Source organism: Saccopteryx bilineata, chromosome 1 (genome assembly GCF_036850765.1).
Source record: "Saccopteryx bilineata isolate mSacBil1 chromosome 1, mSacBil1_pri_phased_curated, whole genome shotgun sequence".
Lineage (NCBI taxonomy): Eukaryota > Metazoa > Chordata > Mammalia > Chiroptera > Emballonuridae > Saccopteryx > Saccopteryx bilineata.
Genome location: NC_089490.1, coordinates 375,563,399 through 375,581,814, shown reverse-complemented (window position 1 = coordinate 375,581,814; position 18,416 = coordinate 375,563,399). Strand labels below are relative to the sequence as shown.

Here is an 18,416-nt window from a genome sequence, read left to right as displayed (position 1 = left end):
GACCCCAAAGAAATACTGATAGAGCTAGGGGACAGGGAGGACATAGAACATCATTAATTACCATCTGCAGAAACCGCCTGAGTACAGGTCCTCAGGGGGGGTGGACAGAGGAGCAGACCAGGAGGGACCAGGACTGGTCCATGCGCCCCTGGACAGGGGCGTGTCGGAGCCAGGGCTGGAAGGATGACTCAGCCCTGGCCACTTGGCAGCGCTGGAGAGAGGAGGCCTTCAGAGCAAGAGTAAATTAAAGAGGCGGGTGAATTAAAGAGGGGTGAAGGGGTAAAGGCATCCCGTGGTCCCGGCGGCCAGAGCAGGCCAGGCTGTGTGAGGAGTTCAGAATTTGGGGGTTATTCCGAGGCAGTGAAAAGCCCTTGGAGCTTTTAAAGCAGAGACGTGAGCCATCTCTGATTTCCCCTTTTATTCTGTCGTAGCCGATCGAGAAGGTTTCAGGAAGCGTTAAGTGAGCAGAAAGGGCAAAGTGAGAAGAGGCCGGACATGGGAACGTGTGGCTCCCTCCACTCCGCGGGGCCTTTGAGGCGGGCTTAATTGGTGCGATTCCATTCTCAACTTAAGAAATCAAGGTTAAACGACCTGCCCATGACAGCAGCGAGTTACATGGAGAGTGGGAACCAGGGCACGGGTCTCCTGCCTCCAGAGCTCTGACTGACCCCACCTTCCCCGCTGCAGCCTGTCAGTCAGGGAAGATTGTATCAGGTCCCACCCCCACCCCTTTCAACTCTGTGATAATGAGGCCCACTGCGTGTTATATCCTTTTGAAAGTTCCTCTAACATTATTAGGACATACGTGAAAACGGTAAAAGTTAAGTGGAACATCTGTGGAAACAGGTTTCTTTTAACCTTAAAATAGCATCTCCGGGGAGTGATGTGATGGGGTGGAAATAGGGTGGTTCCTGATAAGATTCTGAATAGACTAAATTTCTGGTCCTGAGATATAAATCCCTCAGTAGCGACGTTTCTGAATCAGCCTGGTTTCAGTGATAAATAAGAGGACATTGAGCATTCGGACTCCTCATTACTGAGCATTGCAAATGTTACCAGCTGGCCAAGGCCACCTCCCTCCCTCTGAGACCCCTTTTCCTACTGTACGTGGGCCAGGTCAGCAGTGGGCTCTGCGTTTCTAAGACCGGACAGCCAAAGTCCTTAGTCATGGGCAGGCCAAGCTTTGTCACATCTAAGTCCCAAAGCCGAAAAGGAGAAAGAAACAAGGAATGCGATGGAGCTTCACGTGGAGGGTCAGAGTTGGAAAGCAGCTCACAGTTCCTGTCGTCAGGGCCCCCATCTCCATCGTTACAGGGGAAGAAGCGAGGCCCAAAGAGGGGAAGGGGTTGCTCAGATGCCCACAGCTTGTTAGTGGAGAGGCTGGGCCAAGACCCCAGGTGACTGCTGCCACCGTGTCAAGCTGCCACGTCCCGTCTCAGGGTACTTGGCTGCCCACAGATTATTTTCCAAGGACCCAGTGAGATATTCTATGAATCATTTAAATGCAAAAATTAAAATAATCCTGGGACTGCAGAGAACACGAAACCAGGACTTTAATATGGCACTGAGCCAGACCTTCTCTGAGCCTGTTACCTCTTCTGGGAAAAGGGGCTAATATGTTCTTTCTTCCCTTTTAGAGAATATCTCTGGGGGTGAAATGTGCCATTTTATGTGGAAATTCTTTACAGATAAAACCCCCCATTAAGACAGATGCCATTACAGTGTTGGCTGCGGAACCTAGGTGGGTGCAGAGCAGGGTCCAAGGGCATTCACATATGTGGCTGTCATTTTTCTGTGTTTCTTGTTTGGGTGTTTTAGAAACACCGGTGTGTGTTAATTCTACAAAAAAGGTTTTAGAGTCAAACCCCAGTGCCCCCATTGGCCCACGGCTGGTCGTGGGCAGGTTACTTCACTTCTCCAGAGCTCATACCTTTATCTGTAAAATGGGACCCATAACATTTCATTTATAAGATAGTTGTGAGCATCATTGAGATAATATGTACAAATTACTCTGTGCAGCGTGAAATATAGGACCAATTTAACACACCTATTATTGCTGCTCGTTTTCAGTCATTATGTTTGTTATTTATGCGATCTAGACAAGGAGTGACACCGGAAAACCCCATGAGATCAGGGTCAAGTCTACTTAACACAGCCTCGGGTCTGACAAGGCTGGCAGTGATGGATGCTTAGTGTATTTTTTTTTTTTTAGATTTTATTTATTCATTTTTATTGGAGAGAGAGAGAGAGAGGAAAGAGATAGAGAAAACAGGGAGAGGAGCAGGAAGCATCAACTCCCATATGTGCCTTGACCAGGCAAGCCCAAGGTTTCGAACCAGCGACCTCAGCATTCCAGGTTGACGCTTTATCCACTGCGCCACCACAGGTCAGGCTGTGCTTAGTGTATTTTTTGGAATGAAGTAATGAAATCATATTCAAACACAGCAGAACTTTAAGATTCATGATAGTCTGGTTAATTTCATTTTCAGTAGTACTTAGGTACACTCATTTATTCATTCATTCATTCATTCGTTCCACAAAAATTTGTGGAGTACCTGCTACGTGCCAGGCTCTGTGCTTGACAATGAATGTATTTTAGTCCTAATATATACGTGGCATAAAATAGACACAGTTCCTGCGGTGGTCACCTTAAAGTCCAGTAGGGAAGACTAAAGAACAAACAGGTAAAGAGATGAGTAAAGCAAAACCAGGTATGAATTAGAACAAGTGCTGTGAAGGAAACCTGGAAAGGGAATTACTGAAATGACAGGGGAATGTTCCCCTGAGCTGTTCGGGAACGCCTTCTACCAGGTTCTAGAAGTGAGCCATTTGTATCTCATCCTTGTGGAAGAAAATTGTCTAAAATGGCTTGTCCACTTTTTTGTCGATAAAATTGGATGCACAGCAGTAGCCTCCCTAATGGCTGTGGTGTCAGTGTACAAAGCTCTAAAACTTTAGTGCATGTCATGGTCGTCAGCGGAACCCACAAAACCATCAGAAACCTGGGCCTCTGCCCAGAAGTAGAGAATGGGACTGCCCAGTGGACACCTGGCATCAGCGCCAGGCTGATGGAAGGGACTCCAGTCTGAGAGCCCCGCCCAACCCAGGAGCTGCTGATTCCTTTGCTGGCTGACTGCTCTGAACTTCACGGCTCCTTCCCTAGCAGCTGGGATGTGGCTGCAGAAACATAAGATAGAATTCAGTATAGATGACATGACGACGTTCTGCAGTCCTCCGCTGGAAGTCCCTGTGATAAAAATGGCACCCTTGCGGTGCGTCTCATTCTCCCGCCAAACGATGCCCATTCACCTCTGAAGGATATACTCCCTCCATAGGAGATGGTGACAGCAGAAGAGGGACTCTTAGCCGGGGTTCCCCTCTGACAATGTTCCGGAGTGGGTGTCAATTTGTGAACCCCTTGACACCGTTAATTCTGTATCTTTGATGGAAATAAGAATTTTCTCTTTTGGAGAGTTGTAACTTTCTTCATATTTTAAAGAGGTCTTCTCCCCAACTCGTGTTGAGCATGGCATTAGCGGACAGGGGTGGCATCTTGGGCTCTTTGCATCCCAGCCCATGGCAGGGGGGCTGGTGCAAGAAGCTTCTGACAAAATGCCAGTGGAGTAAAGTCATGATTCATTGGGAAGTAAACCATTTCAGTGCTCAGCAGAGGACAGAATCCAAACTCGGCCTGTTCTCCCTGCCCCTCCCTACATGCGCAGCCCCCTCTAAGCTGTGACGCCCTCTCCGAAGTGCCCCTCTGCACCTGGCTTCCTATTTACCAGCTATCAATAGCCTACGCATGCTGGCTCTTGTCAGTCTAATTTCGAGTCGCTGCTGCTTCTTGACACCCTGCACTTTATCAGCCACACACTGCTTGGCTCCTATTACCACAGATCTCAGCATTGCTAATAAACAGCAACACCCAGGCCATATTTCCTGGTTCCTGTCAGGCCGCCGCTTTCCTGGGTGAAATAGAAGTCCTATTAACATGCTCCTCCTCATTGCCTCTGACAGTTTGATTAATTAGGCCTCCTCTTTAGATGACCTCTGCACTAACACGACAAGGAGGTGAATATAAAATGAATAGTTGCTCACGTCACGGGCTACCGTGGTTTAGGATTTTTATCAACTCACCCTGTCGGGAGTTTTGAACTTGTGTGAAAACCTCTGGTGTGCAGCAGCCCAGGAGGATGGCTTTTGGTCCACTGGGCTCTGTCACATACTGATAGGACTTGATGGCCAGTGCTCCAGAGCAGGGGAAGCCCACCTTGAAAGCGTTGGCCTGTCCGCCTAGAAGGAGCCTGTGCTTACGCAGTCCGGTTCACAGAGTGCAAATCAGATGTTCTTTTAATATCAAATCAAATGACCTTTTTGCTTTCAACAGCTTTTCTTTCCCTCTTTCCCTCCTTCCCTGCTTGAAAACACGATACGTTAATGTTGTAGCTGCTTTTTTGCTTCCCAGACACTAAGGCAAAAATGGTGACTGAAGAACACTTGAGTTAAATGTTCACATTTCCATGACAACTCACTGTTTTCAGGGACATCTGTAACTTGGACATAAAAAAAATAGTCCTCTTAGACTAAGTCCGCATACAGGGGTTCAACAGTCTTGGCAAACTAATAGGGCTGCTTGTTTTCCGCTGGGGGGGAGTGGAGTCAGAGGCATGCTCTGCCCTTGCTGTTAGCACTTCCTTAGGAAAGGGATGGCTGGGAAGCCACGGGCCGGATTGAAATACACAGGTGTGTCTCTAATGGCTTTGCCAAGGAGGCTCTGTAGATATTTTAAATCCTGTCTGAAAGGAAGAGTGGAACAGCCTGGCAGAGTCTGGAGGCTTCAGCAGGCTAGCAAACATGGACACACGGGCAAATGTATCAGATGTTTCTTCTGCTTCCTTATACTTTTTCTTTTTCTTTTGCAGTGACTTAATTTATTCTTCCTAAGTCACGCTGTGTAACAGCTCTTTTTTAAATGTGCCATTTCATCATAGTATCTTCCAAAGAAAAATAGTTTTAGGGATGCCTTGATCAAGCCAGTGAATAGCTACCTAGCATCGATCTTGGCACTGGCTAGGTGTCTAATAAATGGTGGTCAGGCTGAGCTCAATTAACAGTCTTTGCTCAGGATGGATTCCCGAGGGAGGAAACACGAAGAGGGTAGAGTAGGAGAGGGAGCCTCTAGCCTCTAGCATATCCCATTTTCTATACGTGGTTGGAATTCTCAGGGCCAGGAAGAAACATGAAAACCTTGACATTAACTTCTAAACTGTTCATTTTGCGTTACCCTAAATTTGGGCTGGGTTAACAGCTTAGTGGAAGACTGTGTGTGCCCATGGAAAAATGCTTGTACTGGTAGAAAGTGGTGTACTCAGGAAGGTGCCTATCCTCTTACCATCATTTTAGAGATGATAGCAGTGACTCTAGGGAAGGGAGAAATTGCTTTATTAAATTTTATGTTAGCTCAAGCACATATTTATACATCTGTGTTCACAGCGGCGTTGTTCACAATAACCAAGGGGCGGAAGCCACCCAAGTGTCCGTGAACAGATGAAGCGATAAGCAAAATGTAAATACATGCAATAAAATATTATCTAGCCTTAAAGGGAAGGAAATTCGGATGCATGCGACAACACAGATCGATCAGCCTCGGAAAGACGCTAAGTGAAGTAAACCAGACACAAAAAGAGAGTCATTGTATGGTTCTATTTCTGTGAAGCCCCAAGAGTAGTCAGGTTCATAGGGACAGGAAGTAGAATGGTGGTGGGCGGGGCTGAGGGGGGAGGGGCGGGGAGTTCCTGTCTAATGGCACAGGCTTTCCGTTGGGGAAGATAAGAAAGCCAAGGAGCTGGACGGTGGTGATGGCTGCACAGTAACGTGGATGTCCTTAACGCCGCCACACCGCACACTTGAAGGTGGTTAAAATGGTAAAGTGTATGTTATGTATATTGTACCACAATAAAAAAAACAAACGGTTATATTAATTAGTAGTCATTTGGACTAGACTTCAGGAATGGCAAGAGCTTTCTCTAGGAGTCAGAAAGCATGAAATCTAGGTCCTGGCATGAGCGATGGGTGTCCCAACAGATCAAGTGCCCCCTCTGAGCCTTATCTCCTACCTGTGATGAGCGGGGGTGGAAGCCTCACCCCGTCCCTCCAGCCTTACCTACGCAGCCCTTCCTCGTCTTCGGAGTTCTCCCACTGGGCAGGTTAATGAGGCCAGCCCGGCTTCTGCGGTCTGCCTTGGCCCTTTGTCACAGGTCATTCAGGCAACGGCTGAACACTTAGAAGAGGTGTTGTCAGGGGAAAAGAGTAGGAGAGAAGATGGAAGCTTTATGGGGACCGTTCATCACCCCCAAACTTAATTTCACAATTCCCAAAGAGGGGGAAAAAATTAATGCCGTTGCTGTTAAGAAATTGCTGTGTGTCCTGTCCTGGTTTTTCATCCCAAAGTGAATGATCACTGACTCCCGGAGGTCTTGACAAACGCAGTCACAGGACATCCTGAAATTTATTTAATTAAGGTAGAACAGGGGCTGGTTCCTTGTCACACACAGTTATAGGGATTTAAGAAATTAATGCTGTCATGAGTGCATCTAAGATTTTTTAATGTTTTGGTGCATTATGGAATAAATGAAAAAAATTAATTAGAATAAATTAAAGAAGTGGGAAAAACTCCAGCAAAACAGCACAGCACCAAAAGTATAGATGTAAAAAGAAAAAGTAAATTGGAATAAGATTACAATAAAAGCTTCTTTTTCTCTCTTTTTTTTTTCAAGTTAATTGACTTAATTCTTTTTAAGCCTTAACTTGTAACATTATTTGAGATCGCAGTAAATGTATATTTTATTTCTTGTGTCTGCCCCTGAGGCGAGCTTATTTTGAATGTTTATTTTAAATGGATTTAGCCATCTTGGAGTTAGGTCATCTTGGAAAAGTGTCCCGGTGGAGGGGGTGGGAGGAGGGTGACGTTTTGTGTGTTTGAGAGTAATTCAGAAACCACTATTAATTTCCAGTCTTGTTATAGACTACGTCTTCAGAAAGGCAAGTGCAGTTGATCTGTTTGGAGCGCATTGTGAAACAAGCCAAACAATATGGAGCAATTGAAAGTGACAGCTCTGCTCCGGACACAGGGCTTTACTTTCATTACTTGACAAAGCAGGCGGAATGCAAATCAGGCCTCCTGTCAGTTCCTTCTCTCAGTTTCATATTTTCTACCCTTCCCTGCTTTAAGGGCAGATTTTTCACCTCACGCTAAGATGCCATCCCGGTGTGGTTTCTTTTTTAGACTTTTCCCGGTGAATAGCCATTTGTTTCTTTGCTTGTTTTTGAACTCGTTACAAAAAGCTTTAATCAGTTTCCTTTCAAATCGTGCTATTAACTCTCACGGAGATGACAAGAACACAAAAAGATGTTGATCCTGCTGCAGAAGTGCTGCTTTCCCCAGAACGTCTGGCGTCCCTTAGCGGTTTGCATTCATCCACATCTCAAAGGAGGACTGAGAGCAATGCACAGCTCTTAGCACCTGGATGCCGGGAGCGGAAGCGGCGTAAGGTGAACTCATCCCTGCTTTAAATAAGAGTGCTAGGGTTTACTCACGCAGTCTTCTTTCTTATGACAAGTGTCACTGATTTCTACAGTTTTCAAGTAGACAGAACTCCCATCAAACTAGTTACTGGTACTTCTCTTGAGACAGAAGGTGCCAGAGGAGGGATCTCCTATTTATTTCCCCCCAACTGCATACAAAGTGTTGCCTGTTCCCTGAGTTCATTCTGCAGAGCCAAGATCTGAACCCAGCTCCGTCTGGCTGCAAAGTCTGGGCACCTTCCACCTTACTGTGCCACCTTCTGGGAATGGTGAGCCTCCCTCCCTTGTTCTGTCCCTTCTCTGCCTTCTCTCTCCCTCCCCTCCTACACTGTAAAAGGAGCTCAGTGAGACGAGACACTGACCCTGAAGGCAGGCAGACCAAAGCTTGACTCCCACCCATGCTGGGTGACCTTGGACAAGTTACTTAATTTGGCTAAGTCTCAGACGCCTCCCCTGGAAACAGCCAGTATGGATACTTCAATCATAAGCTTCAGCCTGTGAAATCCTCTGCCTAATGTTTGACACGAAGGAAGCCCTCATTAATGATCCACCGCTATTATTTTTACTATCTTCATGTCATAACTGCTGTTTCTATTTTATGATGTTTTAGTAGCTATCATTTCCTACTAGGTCACTGGCAAGGCGGATGGGGAAGCAGGTATGAAGAATTGGTTTCAGGAATCTGTTTTGAGCAAAGGGATATACTAATGTGGCATCTGATCAAACGATTGATCCAAACAGATTAGAATCAGAGCTTACCAGCAGCGAGAACTTTTTTTCACTTTAAAGAGCCCCAGTGGAGAGTCCACCAAAATGTCACCTTATGTGTGATTTTCCGAAAATCTCCCAAGCAGAGGTGGACACTGCAGCCTCCACATGGAGTGTATGCTCAGTAACCTCTGTTGTGTGGCTGAATGCATGAAATAAGAATAAATGCTGACACGTGATGCAGTGTTTTAACATACAGTACCTTTTCTTTCTGGTTCCCTCATCAGACCGTGCAACTGGTCGGCTCGGGTGCAGTGTCACGCTCCTGGCCCCTTATCCCTGCCTCTCTGACACCCTCCTCACGTCGTAGGCGATCTGCACATGTTCTCTGTGGCTTCCATGGATGCTTCCCATCCGAGACAAGTCTCAAGGATTTCCTTTGACGGAGTATCCCCATCACAGGTCTTCATTAGGGGGGTTCCATTTCTTTTTTTTCCCCTAGAACATTGCCAAAGGTATTTCTGTCTGAGCATTAGTCTTCTGTCATTCTCCTCTTCCAAGGTCTCGAGACTTTCTTCTTTGACATGCGCAAGGGGGCTTTTCTGTTCCTCAGATTCATCCCACCTCCTTCCACAAACGCTCCAACAATTCTTACACCGCTGCTTATTCCGGGTGTCTTGAACATATGCGAAGTGTTTCACTTCTCATCACCTTCGGGGCAGTTATTCTGGTGAGCCAGAGATCCGTGAACAGAAATATTTCTTTACATCTGCTAGGACCAGGCTGTAGGAATTCAGTGGGAAACAGCACCTGCCTCATGGGACTTAGACTCCAGTCCAGGAGCAAGTCAAGGGAGATGAGTGTTGCAAAGCGATATGCACTGAACAAGAGGGCAGCCCGGCCTAGCCCGAGGGCGGGGCTCGGAGTCTCTGGAGGAGCCCCCACCCCACACTGCTTCTATTAAATCTTACGAATGGAGAAGAGACAGATGTCAAAAAGAAAGGGGACCAAGAGAGTGCCGGCCATGGCTCTGGAACGGCACTTGGGGGACCAGAGCTTTAGATACGGTTCCCACTTTTATCGTTGGGATTGAATTAAAGGACGAAGAGAGAGAGAAATACGAGACTGAGCCACAGAACCCCAGATCTGTTGCCAGGCTTCTGGAATGAGGGGGCATTTTGAGGGGAGGCATAATTAAACTATGACCGCAAGATTGTAGTCAGTTGTCAGTAGTTCATATGTTACAGATGTTTCTAAAAGTGATTGGTTTTATAGAAGGGGATTGTGGCCACTGTTGAATAAAAACATGATCTCTCGCTTGTTCCGTTTCTGCTCTTCCACGTGGAACAGATGATCTTGATTGTCCCTTGGTCAGCCAGAATTCTGAAGGTCTGGTAAGATGAGAAGGAGCAGAAGCTGCTACTTTGGTCTTTTCTCAGCGGCACTGGGAAGCATGTGTTTCTAGTAATCACTCCTGGGAACTATTTGGTCAGTAAATGCTTCAGTTGTAATTAAAAGGGCATTTCCTTGGTTTTAATTTCTTTTAATTAATTAAAAAATATGTCATCTGGGTATGGGGAGGTAGAGTCCCTTCCTACAAGTGGAGAAGCAGTGTTTCTCAGACCAAAGAGGAATGTTCTGAAGACTAGCAGTTCTGAGTAACTCTCGGGGTGAGGAGGGAGGGGACAGACGGATTTGGGAAACACCACGGCTCACCGTGTCCTCTTAGAGATTCGCAATATGTGTTGATACACTAATGGCCCTGGGAAGTCCTGGAGAAAAGAAACCTCTGCACTTGAACTCTGCTTTTCACAAATGTGTTGGACTCTGGCACCCTGTGTTTCGCAACTCAAGACCGGTCGTCATTCCACAGAACACACTTTGTAAACCTGGCTGTGGTGGACCGGCTTCGCGTCCTTTGGAAGCATGTTTGGGGTGACACCCTGCAATGGGGATTTAGGGGCAGAAGTCAAAGGCGTGGCCTCAGCCACCAATTGGCTGGCAGCCTCGGCCCTGGTTGTTTATTGGGTGAAATGAGCGTGGCAGTAGAGTGCTGTGGAAAAGACATTGGGCTCGGAGTCAGACCGTCCAGCCTGGCCATGGCTGGGCACTTACTAGCTTTGCTACCTTAAGTTAGTAACATAACCCCTATTGGACTTTCTTCTTTTATCTGTAAAATGCCATAAATGCCTACCCAGTCTGCCTCTGCCCTCAGTACTGTTGCTCACTCAGTGCTCTAGTGTCTAGAACGGGAGCTGGGAAATGGCCTCTGCACAGGGCCACAGAGTAAATATCTTAAACTTTGCAGACCCTGTTGTCTCTCTCCTGTGACCCCGACATCTGTCATTGCCGTGTGGGAACAAACACGGACAGTACACAAAGAAATAGGTATGCTGTGTCCCAATAAAACTTTATTGGCAAAAATAGTCACCAAGCCAGATTTGGCCCATAAACCATAGCTTGCTGACCTCTGGTCTAGGGTGTATGGAGTGCTTTACCTGTTTCACCTCTAATTAACCCTGGGGGGAGATGATACAATTAATACCTTAGTTTATAACCAAGGCAGCTGCGGCATAGAGATGTTTAGTAACGTGCTGAAGGCCATATCCTTGATGAGAGGACCAAGAATTGTGCTGTTAGCCTTCCAGATTAAACTCTTTTCCCTAATGTCATCACAAAAAGGGGTCATACATTACAAAGGTGTATACAAATAGGCTGTGGTGTCACCTGAGGAAATGCGTGGATCCTGGGCTGTAGGAAGCAGTTCGTGAGGAGAAGCGTATGTTGTTCAGTAAGCTTACTGTTCCCTCTCATCCCCTCTGCGTCCAGCTCCACACTATCCCGCAGGCTTCCCCTGAGCACAGAGCATCAGTCACCTTCCCTTCTTTCGGTAACGACTAGAATTTCTCGGACCTTTTTCTGGAAATTACCAGAATCCTCTAGCACTTTATTGAACACAATAGTGACACTACCTGGGCCTGAAACTTCAAACCTTAAAGGGCCAGGATGCTAAAGACTTGGGGTTGACAATAGGGGCCTCGAGTTCCAGCAAATTCACACTGTTTTTTAATAAAAAATAACCCCGTGCACATCCATTTTTATTTTTCTTCCTAAGTGGAGTAAAACAAGCCCTAGAGTCAAGTTTGAAATTATTTTCATAATTTTGGGTAATTAAGACACTTCCCAGATCTCATTAGCAAAAGCCCAAAATAGAATAATTGCCATATAATTAGTGATTGGCAAACCTTTAGAGATTCAGAAGGGTTCTTTCTTTTCTGCATCTGGAAGTACAACAGTCTAACCTGAGTTTATCGGAACCCGGGCTATTTCGGAACCGGACCGCAATCCTTTCCCAATTCATTTCAGTCCCACTTGACGTGTTCTGTCCAACCCCATATCTTTCTGTGACTTCTCGGATACACTTTGTCATTTTCTGCTTCAGTCTTTCTCCCTTGCTGGAGTCCTGTCCTGTAACACCTGTTAAGTGTGTTCTTTCTGTATGTCTGACACCAGGCAAACTGCTGCAGGATTATGGGCAGAGGGGGAGATGCCATCCATGCCCCGAGGGCTTCCGTTTGGGTGAGGAGATGAGACTGCCTATGACAAGCTCAGGGAAGGCGGGGAGGCAGAGCAGGCAGCCAAGGCTGGAGGTCTAGAGTCAGAGCAGCTTAGAGAAGCTTAGTTTTCTCTGGCGTTCTCCGTGTTCCTGGGGCTGCCCGGGTTGTCACCACAGTTCTCACCGGAACTCTGCAGGGCAGTGCAGGGAGGACGCAGAGTGAACCGCCTCACACCTGCACAAGCTGGAGCTCGAGGGGGATCGGTAGTTCCTCCAAGGTCACCTAGTTAACGGTGGGTAAAAAAAAAAAAAAAGAAAGAAAAACAAGTCTTTTTGCCCTCTATCCCCACCGGTTTCTACTGGGATGAGCAGCACATGTTTTCTTAAGTGTCTCACACATTTATCTTGTCAAGAAAAAGAGCATGAACTTGAAGGGAGGCAGCTCTGCGTCCGAGTCCGAGCTCCGCCACTTGGCTGTGACTCCTCGGTTCAGGAGCTCAAGCTTTCTTAGTCTCATTCTTCCTCGGTTACTTGAGACTATAATACTTGAAGAACTCTTGTAGGGATTAAATAGAGGACAAACGTGGAAAGCACCTAATAACAGCTTCATAAATGGAAGCTGTTGTAATTATCCTCTAGTTAAGAGTTCATCACACACACACACACACACACACACACACACACACACAAAACCACTTTCTTCTCAAGTGTGTTTCCTTTACCAGACACGAACTCCTTGACAGTAACAGCCATTTCTTTGCCATCTCTCACACATTCTATTCATTGAACAAACACCCTAGTACTTACTAAGTGTCAAGAACATTCCAATTGTTTAACATATCTTAACCAAGTTCCATGGTAAGCCCTTGAGGTAGAAAAACTACTCTTTTTCCAGTCACACAGATGAGAAAACTGAGGCACAATGAGTTTTGCCAGAGTGTGTCCGGCCAAGAAGGTGTGGAACAAGAATTTGGACCCAGTGGCCCAGAATCCATGCTCTTCCCCAGCATGTGCTGCTGTCCGATGGACTGGGGGGGGGGGCAGCCCACCAGCTCTGCTTCCCCCAAGGTGCCTGCTCCTTGGGCCTGGAGGCTCAGTTGGTTAATAAGTCAGAGACTCTCCCATGAGGTCAGACCCCCTCTGCCTGCCATCCTTGCAGTGCTCTTGATCTTTCACTCTTGATCTGATGATTCCTGAGTGGCTATCAAAGAAGACAGCTGAACCCCCAACCTAGATTGCAAAGCAGAATCTAGAGGGATTTTGAATGAGGAAAGACGGTTGCTCATAGGCTCAGTGGGTAGAGTAAGGCTGGTGACTAGACTCAGTCTAGAATTGAAATAAGTGTTTTGACTCTAGTGGGAGACTCAGTGGATAGAGGGTTAGACTCAGACGTCCCAGGTTTGATTCCCGGTCAGGGCACACAGGAGAAGTGACTATCTGCTTTTCTCTCCTTTCTTTTCCCCTTATTCTTTCTCTTCCCCTCCTGCAGCCAGTGGTTCAATTGGTTCCAGCATTGGCTCCAGTACTGAGGATAGCTCGTTTGGTCTGAGCGCATCTGCCTTAGGCATTAAAAATAGTTTGGTTGTGAGCATCAGCCACGGACGGAGTTGCCAGGTGGATCCTGGTTGGGGTGCATGTGGGAGTCTGTCTCACTGTCTCCTCTCCTCTCACCTGAAAAAATAAATAAATAAGTGTTTTCCAGAGGAGCCCCAGATCCCCTAGCCATGCCTAGGTAACAAGACAGATGCTTATCCTTCTGCAAGAACAGTCCGTAGTATAGAAATAGAAAGCAGTCCCTTCAGAGCACCCTCACCATACTAGGGTTGCAATGCGATGGAGAAAAGAGAAGCTTCCAGATCCCCGTTAAGAGAAAGTGACAAAGCAAGGGCTCCATTTCCTAGTCCCCATTTGAGCGTTCAACTCAGGTAAGGATGTGCAGTCATTTGCAGAGGTGTGCAATCAGTTTAATAGAATCATAGAAAAGCTTGAATGAACAGCGAAGGAACATATTAAAGCAAACATAAGGTAGTAAAAAGAAAATTCAGTCTGAGCGGAGGGTAGCTAACGCGGCATTTAGGCCCCGCTTTTATTGCATCCCAGCGCTGTGAGCAGAGCGACTCTGAGGTAGGTCTGGTGATGACAATATCCATTAAAGTTAATTTCCTGATAGAGGCCACTTAAATCTGATTGTTGTTTTAATTTGTTCCACTGCTAATTTCCTTCATCTTAAATAGAGGCAGCTCTCTGCACCTCCCCGGGCATCCCAGGCTGTCTGGGAGAGATGATACTGATCATGGCTTTGACCATCCGGAGATGACCATCACGGCCGTACCCTAGGCAGGAGGGGATGTCTTTATTGCTGGAACCTAGAAGTTGCCTGATTTAGAAGATAAAGGTGCTCACTTTAATCATGGACTGAGTGAGTGAGAAATCTCTTTCTGTTAGTCAGCAAAGGCCCAAATCCACATAGATCTGAATGGGTAAAATGTGAGTCCCCGCCGTGTCCAGGGTCACTCTGGGGGTGGAGTCCAGGATTTCTAAATACACAAACTCATATATTTTTGTGGGAAGAACTCATATAAACAGAGACTAAATCATCAAAGCAGGAAAGAAAAGCTTCCCAATAATAACAGCAGATGCAATGTTTAGGAAATACCAGGTCCTGCTGGAAGTGTTTTGCAGACAGGCAGTTTGTGAGGCTGGTTTTGTTGCCCTCTGCATTTTCACAGGGGCGGTGGCTGATGTGCAGAGGTGACTTCAGCTGCTGACTGGGATGTGAACTAAGGGAGTCTGCCACGGAGCAGTGCTTCTCAAACTCTGGGCCCAGGCCCACGTCACCAGCAGTTCCTGGGCCCCTGTGGAAAATGCACGTTGCCACACCCTACCCTGGACCTCCTTGAACCTTGGAGGGGGCCTTTCAGGTACACCGATGCACTCTAAAGTTTCACGAGCCCTGCACTACTCCGTGCTGCCTCTTTGGAGTTTGTTCTTGCATTTCCTAACCTATTTATCAGGGATCGAATAAGGGGCAGGCAGTGCTGGAGAAACAGCCGAGAAACCCTCATGGAGCTTACCGTTTGCAGGGGTCCCCAAACTTTTTACACGAGGGGCCAGTTCACTGTCCCTCAGACCGTTGGAGGGCCGCCACATACAGTGCTTCTCTCACTGACCACCAAGGAAAGAGGTGCCCCTTCTGGAAGTGCGGTGGGGGCCGGATAAATGGCCTCAGGGGGCCACATGCGGCACTCGGGCTGTAGTTTGGGGATGCCTGGTTTAGAGAGAGAAACAAAAGGGAAATATACAGTTTGTACCCCAGACTCTTTCCTCTCAGGTTGGTAGGTTATGTCGACAGTTAGTAAAAAATGAATACGTACTGATCATCGGCATTCTACCCACCGACGGGCAGCTGCAGGAAGGAGTTCAGTAAATTACTGCAGGCGACACAGTTGCTTTTAATTCAGAAGCTGGTTTAAAACCCAGGTGTCTTTCTACTGTGGTCTGCTGAACATGGCTCTCCTGAGCTCCTTCAATCTGTATCTTGTCAGCCAGGGGGAAAAAAAAAATACCCACGTGAAATATATAGACAGGCTGACCTGAGACCAAATCCCTTCTCTGCCCTTATGGATTGATCCCATGTGGATTAACGTGGGGAGTCTGATAGTTGTTGGTAGAGGCGGAGCTGGACATTCAAACCCCTGGCTACTTTCGGCTCAGGAAACCAAGAAGGACTCGCAAAGCTTCCTGGTCTTCACCTTTGCCAAGGTTTGGGGAAATGGAGTTTTCTCCCTGCGATGTGCTGAGCCAGCATCCTCAGAAGCCAGGTGACGTTTGTGTTTTGGTATCCTTCCCAATGCAGAGGCACCATGATCGGCTGTCACTGCCACCCTTTGTTCAGAGTTTTATGTTATAGGGACAGCCAGCAAAACTTGTGACTCTTAGAATTTTCCAGTTGTTGATACTGTTCGTTAAAAGGTTCTGGGAGGAAGGCATTTGACTAGCGAGAGGCTGTGGCTGTTTCACACAGGAGATGGTGGGTCATCAGAGAGCAAAAGGGACTAGGGATGAATGAGGGGCATAAACTGTGGCTCCCTCACCTTCCAAATGACCAGCACCAACAAGGAAGTCAGCAGAAATGTGTTCTATGAAGAACAAATAACTCAAAAAGTCTGCCCACAAAAGCCCCTTAGGACTTCACACTCAAAAGCCGAGCTGACTCTGCTCTAACTGGTGGTGGTTGTGACGAGCTCTGCGGGCCCCCTGGGGGGACGCGGGCTGCAGATTTGAAGGAGAAATGAACATGATGAAACTGTGGGCGCCGGAGGCAGCGTTGGGATGCCAGCTTTGCCAGTTGGTTGTGTAACCCTAATCAAGTGATTTAAACACCGTAGACCAGCCTGATTTGATCATCTATAAAATGGAGAAAATGGCAGTCTGGCCCCTTCGGGTTGTGAGGCTAAAAGGAGTGAATGTTTTGAAAGCACTTGACTGTTTGACTGTTTTGGTAGTGATGTAGCAACAACAATCAAATTGAATTGTAACGCTTACTGAGAGTGTCCTCTGTGCCCAGCACAGATCTAAGCACTTGGCAGTTATTACATTATTTAAACATCTCTCTTACCATTGGAGATACATTGTGTTACTTCCTATGCTGCCAACCAGGAAGATTTAAAAAAAAGAAAAAAAGGTTGTTTGTAAGCAGAACCAGAAATATACCTGTGCTTGTAATATTAGGGAAATTGTGATTTCAATTTTTAAAATTTCAGGATCTTTAAGGGAAGGTCTTGCTCTAGAGTGCTAAGACAGGATGGTGTAAGTGTTTGAATGTTCCCGACGGAGAACCATGCCTCCCGGGTAAATGCACACCTGTTGGAGAAGTGCCTTCCTTACCTCACCTCTGCTGTTCAGGGACCATCCTCATGCCTGCACTGCTGATGGGGGAGGGCCGCGTGGGGGCAGGAGAGGCCCCATGACCTTGTCTCATTCCCCATCCCATGCAGTGGGAGCTGGGGACCTCAGAGGCACCTTTGTCTCCTCCCCTCCTGCCTCCCACGCCTGCCAATTTCAGGTCCCTGTCTGTTTTCCCCTTCAACTCAGCAGCAGTGCAATGCCAATGCGGTAGGCAGAAAAAATGCCCCCCGCAAAGATGACTATATATAATAATCCCCCAAATCTGTAAACCTGACATAGTAAATTGATTTTGCAAATATGATTATACTTAGGATTTTGCAACAGGGAGATTATCCTGGATCATCTGGGTAGGCCCAATGTCATCACAAGGGGTCTCTCAAAGAGGAAGGCAGGAAGGTCAGAAGGAGGGACCATGTGACCACAGAAGTGGAGGTCAGAGTCATGCCGGGCCTGGCACCCAGGGGCATGCAGGTGGCCTCTAGAAGGTGGAGAAGGCAGAGAAATGGCTTTCCCCTAGAGCTTCTGGAAGAAACCGGCCTTGCTGATACCTTGATTTTAGCCCGATGAGACTGTTTGGAACTTCTGAACTCCCAGACTTGTAAGATAATAAATTTGTGTTTTAAGCCATGGTTTATACAGTTACTTGTTACAGCAACACAAGGACACTAATGCACCAGGAAAGAAAGAAACCTGAAATCCTCTGAAGGGTGTATGAATCTTTCTTCAGTCTTTTATGAATAAAGACTCATTGTTAGAGACTTTGTCTTCTCTGTTGCAAGAAAGGAAAACTTGTAACCCTTAGACGGTTTCCAAATCCAGCTTCTAAAGATTCACGGGTTAGGACGTGGACGTGAAGGAAGAGAAGGGGCTGGCAGGGCCATCGGCAGCAAGCCTGGACCTACCTACTGGACACTGTTTCCTAGAGTGACTTTCAAAGCGATTGCTTTCGCAGGTATATTTTGGCAGGGTGATTAAACAGGGGTCTCTGTGTGACTTTGGGACTCTCTCACCCCTCTTTGCCTCAGTGTCCACATTCATAATAAGGTTTAGCCTACCCTTTACTTGGCAGTGAATGATTTCATGTATGTAAAGTGCTTAGAACAGTAGTTGTCTCATCATAAGCCTTCATAAATGTTAGCTGTTGTTACCAGGGATTAGAGAAGAAATCGGGACAGGATGCATGGGAGTCTGATAGGTTTGGAACGTGTTCATTTGTATCAAGGTGGACATACTTCCCTACAGCAGGGATTCTCAGGGTCTCCACTGGGGGCAATGCTCACTTTATACCCCCAAAGTGGAGAGGGAGGCAATGCAGCAAGATTTCTCAAACTTCTTTAACCAGAAAACCCTTTGTGACCCAGAAAAATCTCAGCAGACCAAATCTGTTAGACCTGGTAGGGGAGCTACTGCCCTGGACAGTTACACCAAGAGACCTCAGTTCACTTTTGCCTAACTTGTCCTCTGTGTTCCTGGCCCCAGAGCCACGACAGAACTGGGGATTAGCAACCCCACTCCTCAAGGTGAGGGGAGACGTGTCCTTAGCATTTAGAGCTGAAAATCAGCCCTTTCTTTGCTCTCACAGTCTAGGCAGTGGTAGAGTTCTTAGCGCTGTTGTTGTTGTTGTAGGTGAGTCACGTGAGTGAGCTTGGCCTCTGGGGAC

General features: G+C 46.9%; 1 protein-coding gene across 5 annotated transcripts in view; it reads left to right on the top strand.

The window, feature by feature from the left end:
- The window catches only part of MPPED2 (metallophosphoesterase domain containing 2), a 166,023-nt gene that overhangs the window by 125,251 nt on the left and 22,356 nt on the right, over positions 1-18,416 (top strand). The gene's annotated exons all lie outside the window — the stretch shown is intronic.